We start from the raw sequence: 11,081 nt of genomic DNA on the forward strand, positions 1-11,081 counted from the left end.
AGATTAAGGTCTGTATTGGGTTTCTTTGTATTATTAGAAAATGACCTTGGAAAAATTAATTGTCCAATGCACTTTTTATTTTCTTATGTCTATTTAATAAATTGGTATGGGGCATGGGGTCCCATCCTGAAAGCACAAGAAATACTCTCATGCTTCTGTATTGCTTCGGTATTGCTTCTGGTAGTGCCTGGTGGACCATGTGGTGTTGGGGAACAAACTAGGACAAGGCAATTACTTCACCTCTGTACTAATTCTCTGACCCTCCTCCTATATTTAAAAGGAAAGTTATAGTATTAAAGGCATCTTAAAATTTCCATGATGCCTAAATGATAGAATATGTAAATTATTTATGTTTTATGATGAATAGTGGTAAATCTTTTTGATGCAAATTATTTTTGCAATTTAAAATATAAACTCTTATTTTACAATTAGTGTTAACTTGTATATTTTATTTTATTTTTTGTCCCCCAATTCACAATACAGACCAGGCAAAGGGCCTGTGTTGAGGTGTACATGGGGTGCATTTACTATACCTCCTCTTTCTATACAGTCAGTGTAAAGAACACAGCCTGTGGTAAGCATTGGGAGGCCTAACTTGTATATTTTAAATAATTTTCTGCCCTTTCCATAAATTATAAACACATGGTTGAAAGAGAAACATTCATCAAAGTTCATGCAATGAAATGTGTACTTCTGTCCATGTTTGGGGTTGGGTGAGTGCATACACATGTGCACAAGCACATGTGCACATGTATTACTAGATAGAATTTGGGTAAGTATACAGGTGAGAATATACTATTATAAAATACTCAGGTGCGACATGCATCTTCACTGAGCTGAATTTCAAGGTATAATGGGCTGCTTTATATTAAGACCACAAGCAGATATTTATAATGGTGGTGAATGGTGAAGCATCTTTTAATTTCTTGGTTGATGTGCATGCCATTACACCAACCACTGCTGAGTTAAATAGCTATTTCATTTATTGACAGTCTCAGCAAAAAAGGTAGAAAATCAATTCTGAACATGAATGATGGCATTTCATTGAATATCAACCATTTATGTTGTTTCTAAAATTTGCAGGGTAGTATTCTCTGTTTCTGAGTGCTAGATTATTAATGAATTCTGGTTGCACCTTTTCCTGTGCTTGTTATAATTTTTGTCAGAAAGATAATAGCAGTTCCTGGCACAATAACCTTTCCAACACTCTGTAACTTGATTTGCTGACAATTCTTATACTCAGTTCTTATAACTAGCAGAGAAGAGGTGAAGTAGAAGGGTGATCAAGGAACAGAATGATAAAAAATTTAAATAACTAAATTATTAAAATGCTGATATGTTCCCACATGACAAATATATTAACAAGAAAAGGAAATAGTATCATGTGAAAGCAGTTTTTCCATAAATGAATATAATAGAATTGAAGAAGATGTAATTATAATATCTACTTGATTTCATTATAGTCTAAATTTGTTATTCCATACTTCTCTTCAAGTGTCTTAGTTCCTATTCTCATTGTTTGTTAAGAATATCAAAAAATATATAGCATTGTTTTTGAGAACCCAAAATGGTTTAAAACTATGTCCTTTTATTTATTTATTTATTTATCTTATCTTATTTTATTTTATTTTAATTAAACATTTTTTATTGAGACCATTGTGAATTACAAGTATTTCACAGTTGTATTTCAGGCATATAGTGACAGTGATTAGGGGCTATTCCTATCACCAGTGTTGATTTCCCTCCACTATAATTCCCAGCTTGCAATCTTAGCCCCCTGGGCTACTAGTGTAATCAGTCCATTTTGTGTTTAGCTTGTTATAGTTTGTGTCTCTTGATTCTATTGTCATTGACATTGGCTTGGATATTTAAATCTGACCTTTTTTTATCACTTAATGCACATGAAAGCACTTTACCTTGGGTTCTATCCACTTTTTTTTCTTTTCTCAATTTGTAGAAAGACAGAAATATGAGACAGAACAAAATGATTCATGTTCTATGGTTCTATGAAAAAGGCACCTATATATCTCTATATCTCTATATAGAAGTTATAGATGAAATTTAAAAAGGGGGATGAAGATGTGGCAAATTTTTTTTATTGCAGAGGCACAGTAAATGTTGGGGAAATTAGAAAGGGAAATTCCCTTGGCCTAAGAGATGCAGGATGTCTCTAACCATGATCATATTGTCATAAGACCAACTACAGGCTCCTGGCATGTTAGTTGTCCAACCTAACTTCTTTCTTTATGGTCCCAGGAAAAGTTTTGCTCATTTGCTGTTGTCATAGTCAGTCCTCTGTAATTAGAGTTCTTGGTTGTTGCACAGATCCTAGGATGAAGCTGGGGTATCATCAAACATCTGATTTCATCTCACTGTTCGGTGGCAAGGTAGGGCAACCTGCCCTTAGATCAATTTGTTGCTATTTCCTAGTCATCAGGGTGTAATATGGAGAATTTTGGTGCTAGTTTGGCATTAGGGTTTCCCCTGGGGGAATTTGATTCCTGGTGCTGATGCAGGAAACTATGCCAGTTCTAAAGTTGGGATCCAGAGTTTGGGGTTGGACTGTCAATATTTGATGAATTGAGGCCTAAGTCAAGTCCCTATGACAAATGTCCAGGGTGGAAGGCACCTCTACACTATAAAATTTATGGGACTTTATACCTATTAGATAAAAACTTCTTTCTATACATAAGATTTCTCCATGTTAGTGTGCCCATGCAAAAAAGAACAATGCCATATTATATCACTAGTGCATTTGGGGGTAAAACAAGCTAGACAGTCTCTATGTCCTGAACTCAAAGCAAGACTTTCTACTAAAATTTCCTACTAAGCAGATCCCCCCCCAAAAAAAAGTGGGGAAGTGGGGGAAACCATCTCTACATAGGGAAACATGTAAATAAACACTAAGAATTTTAACTATTAAGGGAATGCATCTACAAAGACAACAAAGAAAATATAGATTTCCCCTTTAAGACTACCTCTTTTGAGATAGTCTGAGAAGATGATAGAATCCAGGGCCCATCAAGGCCCTTTTCATCCTGAACTGTGGTCTTGTGGAGCCTTTGAGATGGTTTGTGCAGTCAGGGATCAGGTAGTGTTCTCAAACTGGGGGTCCCTCGGGAGCTGAATTCTGTCCACATTGAGGGAACGGTGTAAGAAAAAGGGCCTCATAGAGTGAATCATCAGGAGGCATGGCTGCAGCTTCTTGCCTGAGTAAGAGATGGGGGCCTGAGATTTGTCCTTTCGCTTTGGGAGCAAGGTGGCAGCTGACTGGGGCAGAGGAACGGTCTTGGGTCCTGAGGAGTTAAGAATTGAAGATAAAGAGGATTATATAGGGAAAGATAACAGATCAGAATTGAGGAGGTGAGAAGAAGGAGTTTTGTAAGGTGGTGAACTGGAGGAAGGAAGGAAGAAGGGATAACATATAACAGGGACTATATACAATTTAGGCAGGAATTATGTACAATACAGATTAGACAAACAGAGGAGTCCACTACATATACACTCACACCCACTTATAGACAAACATTGGAGATCTATTTATGGGTTGTAGTTGTAGGTCTGATCTTATGGGATGGGTCAGAGAGCTTAAAAAATAGGGCCAGCACATGGTGGGGTAGATGTTTCCAATTTCTAGGCACTTCATCAATCGTATGTCCTTTTATTTATTTATTTATTTTTTTTGGTTTTTGGGCCACACCCGGCAGTGCTCAGGGGTTATTCCTGGCTGTCTGCTCAGAAATAGCTCCTGGCAGGCACGGGGGACCATATGGGACACCGGGATTCGAACCAACCACCTTTGGTCCTGGATCGGCTGCTTACAAGGCAAACGCCGCGGCGCTGTCTCTCCGGGCCCTGGGCTACACTCTTGACGCTCAGGGGTTATTCCTGGCTATGCGTTCAGAAATTGCTCCTGGCTTGGAGGACCATATGGGACATGGAGGAAGGGAGTCCTAGGTTAGCGTGTAGCAAGGCAAATGCCCTACCGCTTGTGCCACTGCTCTCCACCCATATGTCTTTTTAAAACAACAAACGTTGGAGACTGGAGCTATAGCGCGTCAGAGGTAGAGTTGTTGCCTTGCATGCAGTTTGATACCCAGATTACTATATGGCCTTCAGAGCCTGCCAGGACCAATTTCTGAATGCTGCCAGGTGTGCCCTCCCCCAAACAAAATAAGGCTACAGCTGTTGCATTTGTCTTTTTTGGTTTGTTTTGGGGGCCACACTGGGCACCCCACACTCCTGGTGCTAAGCTCAGAAATAACTCCTGGCAGGCTTGAGAGGGCTTATAGGATGCCAAGGATGAAACCTGGGTCAGCTTTATTTAAGATAAATGCCCTACCCACTATGCTATCACTCCAGCCCCAGAATTTGTAATTATGAAATGTGTCCAGTGGAATTGACTGCCCCTACCATTTATATATGTTTAAAAATACTAGATCAAACTCTTCCTTAAGAATTTCTCATTTTACCGCTGAAGAAACAGGGTTTAAGATTTTGCCTTGCTTTAAGACCCATCCTCATCAGTGGTAAAGTGCCTAGAAGTTTGAAAACTTTCCAACACTTATGCTCTGGCCAAATTTTTTCTTAACTTATTTCTATTGTATTTACTTATTTTTCTCCTCTCTTTTAACACTTTTGTTCTCCCTTTCTCTCTCTCTCTCTCTCTCTCTCTCTCTCTCTCTCTCTTAATATATATCTAAGATAATCATTTACCTTTACTTAATTCAATTATTTAAGAGCTCAGACCCATCCTATGAGGGTCAGGTCTCTAAGAACAACTTAAGAATTGATAGATAATGTCTGTATTTATATGGGCATGAGTTTATAGACAGTGGACTCCCCTCTGAGTGCCAAACTAAATTGTAAACAATCCATGCCTAAAGTGTATATAACCCCTCCAATATACTATCCCTCCTCCCCCCTTCAGAAATCCTTCTATTCTTTACCCCTATCATGATTTGATATCCCTTCTTATTTAACTCTCTTTACCTCCAGTTCTTAACTCATTACGTACCAAGACTGACCTCTGGCCCCAATAAGCCATCACCCAGCTCCCAAAGCAAAAAAACACCCTTTCAGCCCCACATCTTTTGTCCTGGCAAAAAACTACAACCAACATTCCTACTGACTCATGCTATGTGGCCCTTTTTCTCAACCCCACCCCCCAAATGTGAACTGTTGCATAATACCGGATTCAGCTCCTGAAAGACTGACTACACAGTGCAAGAACTCTACCTGATCCCATCCCTTTCTGCTGCAAATCATTTATCAAACTCAAAAAGACCAGGGTATGTGATGAAAATGTGCCCTAGATTTCATCTTCCACAAGAATATCTGAGAAGACAATGGGGAAGTCTACATTTCCTTTATATGTTTAACACCTCTATAATAATACATCTGAGTATGTTTATTCCCAAATGTAAGGCAGCCTCTTACATCATTTTATTTTTCTTCAATTACTTTTATAAAAATTATTTTTGCATATTTATTCTATTATATATATTTTTTATTTTTCTCTTTAACTTTGCCTGTTTCGGTTCTGCTTGGTATGAAAACCTACAAGAAAATGTCTTGCTTGGGATAAAAGCTCAGGTCAAAACCAGGGCACATTCCTTTTTGCAAAGGCATACTAAAAAAGGAGAAATTTTATGCATAGAAACAAGCTTTTATCTACTAGGGATAAGAACCTATACATTTTATAATACAGGGCACCTCCCACCCTGACTATGTCATGTGGACCCAACTTAGGCTTTATGTGATCAGACAGTGACCATTCAATCCTGAGCCCTAGAGCCCAGACATAGAATGAACACAGTTCCCTGCAACAGTACCAAGAACCAAGCTACCCCTGGGAAATTTCTAATACCGCTCTAGCACCAAATTTCACCAGTTTTGAAATGACATCCTTACAACAAGAAAATGGCAACAACTTGATATAAGAGCAGGTTGTCCTATCTAATCACCTAATGTCCTAATGTTAAGATGAAATCAGAAGACAAGTCATACTTTGATCTCTGCCAAAACCAAGATTACTTACTAAGAAGACTGATCTTGACTACCATGACTGGGCAGAACTTGTCCTGGGACCAATAAGAATGACCCTAGTCTAGGCTTCAGCCTAGGATTTGTACAATAACCAAGATCTCTAATCCCAGAGCTGTGACAATTTTGACAGAGCAGATCTTCTGGAAACATAAAGAAAAACTATCCTAGGCTTCATCCTAGGATCTGTGCAAAAACCAAGACCATAAATTACAGAATACTGATTACAACAGTGATGGAACAGAACTGCTAGAATCGTAAAGAAAGACGCTATCCTAGGATTCATCCTATGACTTGTGCAAATATCAAGATCACTAGTTAGAGGCCTGATTCTATCAAACACAACTGGGTGGAAAGTTTCCTGGCATCATAAAAATGTCTGGGGCGTGAAAAGGAGTGTGTAAGGGAGCCTGTAGTTATTCTCATGACTATGTTTCAAGGGTGGAGAAATCCTGGATCTTTTAGGCCAAGGGACTTTCCTTTCTAATTTCCTCAAATATTTATTGTGCCTATGCAAAAGCAAAACAAAAACAAAAACAAAAATAAGCCTTGCCACACCAGCCCTCTTTCCTTTATTCTTTTCTTTTTCTTTCATTCTCGTGGTTATTATTTGGTTGTTGTATATGTTGGTGAAGTGTGTTTTTGTAGTTGCTGGTTTGGTCTCTTGTTTGATTTTTTCTTTTTTCTTTTTTTTGTTTCGTTTATTTATTTTTTGATTTTTTGTGTGTGTTTGTTATGCTTTTCTTCATTTTTTCCGTTTCTTCCTTTTTTTTTTTTCTTTTCGGACCACACCTGGTGATACTCAGGGGTTACTCCTGGGTATGCACTCAGAAATTGCTCCTGGGTTGGGGGACCATGTGGGATGCTGGGGGATTGAACCACAGTCTGTCCTGGGTCAGTGCATGCAAGGCAAACTCCCTATCATTTGTGCCACTGCTCCAGCCCCTCCCTTTCTTTCTTTTTTTTTTAAATTAATGTTTATAACCACTAGACAGACTTCTTTGGATTTTTTTAATTTTTATTCTTTGGATTTTTAAAAAAATTTTATTCCCCCCCCCAAACAGAACCACATAACTTGAATCATCTTGTTCTGTCTCATACATTGAGGGGAAAAAATGGATGGTACGAGAACCAAACAGTAGTATGAACATTGATAGAAATAAAAAAGGATCAGACTTAAACACCAAACTCAAAGTGAATGACAACAAAATTGATAACTAATCTTCAACAAACTATACATAGATGGGATCAGTTATACTAGCAGTCTGGGGGGCAAAGTAGGGAATGCTGAGAATAGAGGTGGAGGGAGGACAACACTGGTGGTGGGAATACCCCTGATTCAATGTAACTATATACCTTAAATATTACTGTGAAAGATTTGTAATTCATGTTGATCACAATAATTATTATTTTAAAAAAATGATTTTTGCCTTGATTTTATCTGAACCCAAAGTAACCACCAGGCAGGGCCCAATCTCTTGCCCTCTTTTTCAAGAAAATATCATTGTAAATAAATCTTTCTTGTTTTCTTACACAATTTTATCAAAATAAAATAGACAGATATCTTGGTAAGGATGTTATTAATCATTCTGCTTAATTTCTGCTACCAGCATATTATACATTGATCATATTTAATTTTAAATATGATTTTTTTCCAATAACTTCAGAATGCTTTGTGCTGACTGGTCTTCTCTATTGAATTATAACATTTTTATTAAGCAAAATGATTATAAAATCAAAGTCAACATTACATTTGGGCAGATGAATATTTTACAACATAAAGTACGTTTAGTAGCTCATAGACATTTTAGTTAATTAAAGGCATGTGTACCTCTGTTGCTTTCCTGGGAAATTGAATTTAGGGTCTTTCAATGAACATGTAATTTATTGGAGTGAAGCATGTCAAAATCTCCATTTCCTAGGAACAAGTACTGTGTTTAACAAGAAGAAAATTCAGGTAATACTGTGCTGTGGGACTGGGTTTTGCAATTTTGTTAGTTATTTATAATTTAATTGTTCATTTTATTATTAGCAAAATTGAAATAATCTGTTTAGAAAGTTGTTGCTAAGGCTCAATGAAATAATATTGGTAGAACTCTAGATCATAAAACATGCAGTATATGCTCAATAAACAATGCTTTAAAAAAGTTTATGCATGTGCAGTATTTATTTCAGCAACATTATTCAGAGGGAAACTCAAATTAATCTTGATGCTTTACAGAGGTAACCAGGCATTTACCTACTAATTCTGGAGTAATTTCACATATTAGTCATTTTTTTCCAAGAAAAAAGTACAAACCATAGCTTATTGGTTTTCCAAACCCTACTTGAAAAAAATCATAGAATTTTCCTTAGTAATGTAAAAGTACAGATGATCTATGTGAAACCCAGAGAGAAGACCTCTCATTTTAGATACTTATCTGCAGAATACAGTGCCCAACAAACAGCTATAAGGTTTCATTTCACCAGCAAAGAGCTTCTGATTTGAAATGTTTTTTAAGTTTCCATGACAAAATAGTCTTTCACAGTCTCTGCATCAGTGAGCTGCTTTGTATTTCTAGAGCAGCTAAGCAATTAAAAGAAGATGAATAGATGTATTTCGGCATGTGTGATAACAAATGGCATACTTAAGGTGACAAGGTTTTCTGTGTTAACTGGCTTGCAGTCACTTGCAAGTTTTTGAAAAATATTTCCTTTTATCAGAAGTTTTTTTCCAGCTTAATCTCAGTTTAAAGGCTATTTTTTCTCAAAGTAAATTGAAGGAGGGCTTTTCAAGCCAGCTTTGATGGAACAAAATATATGTATGTAGACCCTCTGTGAAAAGAAACTGCAGCTCTTTCTGACAGCCCAAAATTGACTGAAGTTGTGAGCATCAAGCTGTTCACCGTTACAAAAAGATTCATGTTGGCTGTGGATGACAAGACTGCAGAAAAACAAGGTGGTCCATTTCAATTGCTTCTCTCTGGTCTATGCTTGGTGGTATTAGACTCTTCAGGGAGTTTCCTTAGATTATCAGACACAGGATAACTATGGATCTCAACCACTGGTAGTAGTATGGAAGAATGGGAATTTGTGACCATCTTGGTCATGGATTGAAAAACACAGCATTAAAGCTCTTTTAATAAAATATTTATTTTGATAATCAATTTTATGTTCTTTTGCTCTTTTTAATTTTTTAAAATATATTTATTTAAGCACCATGCTTACAACACGTTTGTAGTTGGGTATTAGTTATAAAAAAGAACACTCCCTGGGACCAGAGCGGTGGCTCAGCGGTAGGGGGTTTGCCTTGCACGTGACTGACCAAGGACAGACCGTGATTGGATACCCCGGAGTCCTTTATGGTCCCCAAAGCCAGGAGCGATTTCTGAGTGCATAGCCAGGAGCAACCCCTGAGCGTCACCGGGCGTGTCCCAAAACAAAACAAACAAGACAAACAAAAAGAACAACCCCTTTACCAGTGCAATATTCCCATACCAAAGCCCCCTAACTCCCTCCTCCCCCACTTCTTTCCTGTATTCGAGGCAGGCTTTCTATTTCTCTCACTCATTACCATTGTCATGATACTTATCTGTGTAGATATTTCTCTAAATCTTTGTACACCTTGGTTTATATAATTGCTTCAATACATTTGTTTGCCATTCCATATAGTATCACCAATCTCACTACTGGCATAAAATTCCTTTCAATAGTGTATGTGGTCTCCCACTCCCAAACTAAAAGCCTGCACATTTGTCAAGCACGAAATAATTTACTTTATAATGTTTGTTTACTATAAGTAATTTAAATAATTTAATTGGTAAAATATTAATAATACAGCAAGAGAAAACTTGTGAAAATTATTATATCTAACAATGGGGTCATTAAATAATTGTCCAAAATGTTTGTAAGGTATTTGTTGCTACTTAATGATTCTGTTATTTGATTTGCGTGTTAATTTTAGGTGGTTTTTATGCTACTTTGACATCTAGTTGATGTGTTCCTGTGACAATATTGAGATTTGGAGAGGTTTCCCAGCCACGTATGTGTCTGTAAACTCTTGGAATTCCAAGTTCTGTGTCCTGGGTACAGCCGTCAGACCTTCCAGAAGTACGAAAAGATGGGGAAGAGGGATGCGGAGGGGGTAGGGGAATGGAACCTACATTCACGCCAACAAAGTTCTGATAATGTCAGTTCCAATACTGGCATACATGGAGTTTTTGTGACTTAGGCATTTCTGCAGAGATCAGTAATAAACCATTGAAGTTGGGTCATTAGCAAGGTAGTGATTGAGGGATGTGGCTGCCAGGGTTTTGGTAGGACAGAAACTTGGCCTGCTCCTGCTTCCAAAAGTGCCCCATGGTTCAACTTTGAGGATGGTCTACCCATTATTTTTGAGGCTTTACTTAAATCTCTTTTGAGAACAAAATTAGTCTATGAAGCTGGCACCTGAACAGACATGATGACAGTTGTGGGGTGTGAAAATGCTCTCTCTTGCTCATTTTGAAACATTTTATCATGTACTTCTGTTAGGATCTTTCTAGTTCTTTGAATTCTAGAATGGATTCTAACTTCCTACTTGATTCTGTGCTGATTTTCAGCTTCGTATATAGTGTAGTAGGATAATGTTACCATTATCTATTTGGAGAAAAGCAAAACTGAATTCAGTTTCTAACTCAGATATTTTTGAATTTCTCACATTGAGCACATTATTGGGTAAGATTGGCTACCAGTTATAAAGGTAAAATGAGTTTAGGAAATTATGCATATTTCTGAAGATAGGAATATGGCCTAGCCTAGGCCATAAAACCTTAGGAGCTAAAAAGCTGTCTTTCCCAATGAATTCGATATTCATCTTTTTCATCTACTTTTTCACTACTGTGAAATCTGAAGAGTTTGATGACATTTTTCTAAACTTTCTTATTTCCATAGAATCATGACTCATCATTTTGAGTCATTATCAATGAATCAGGTTATAGAACAATAAAATAGGCTTCAAATTATCTGTTCAAAATTTCTTTTTTATAAATAGAAGGAAGATACAACTGTAGTTTAAG

At 37.2% G+C, this 11,081-nt stretch overlaps 1 non-coding gene across 1 annotated transcript; it reads right to left on the reverse strand.

The window, feature by feature from the left end:
• Positions 1-458: 458 nt before the first annotated feature.
• On the reverse strand, positions 459-591 carry LOC126031060 (small nucleolar RNA SNORA51). Its single transcript, XR_007503227.1, has one exon. It is a non-coding gene; the product is annotated as a small nucleolar RNA SNORA51 (small nucleolar RNA).
• Positions 592-11,081: the final 10,490 nt, after the last annotated feature.

This window comes from Suncus etruscus, chromosome 1 (assembly GCF_024139225.1).
Source record: "Suncus etruscus isolate mSunEtr1 chromosome 1, mSunEtr1.pri.cur, whole genome shotgun sequence".
NCBI lineage: Eukaryota > Metazoa > Chordata > Mammalia > Eulipotyphla > Soricidae > Suncus > Suncus etruscus.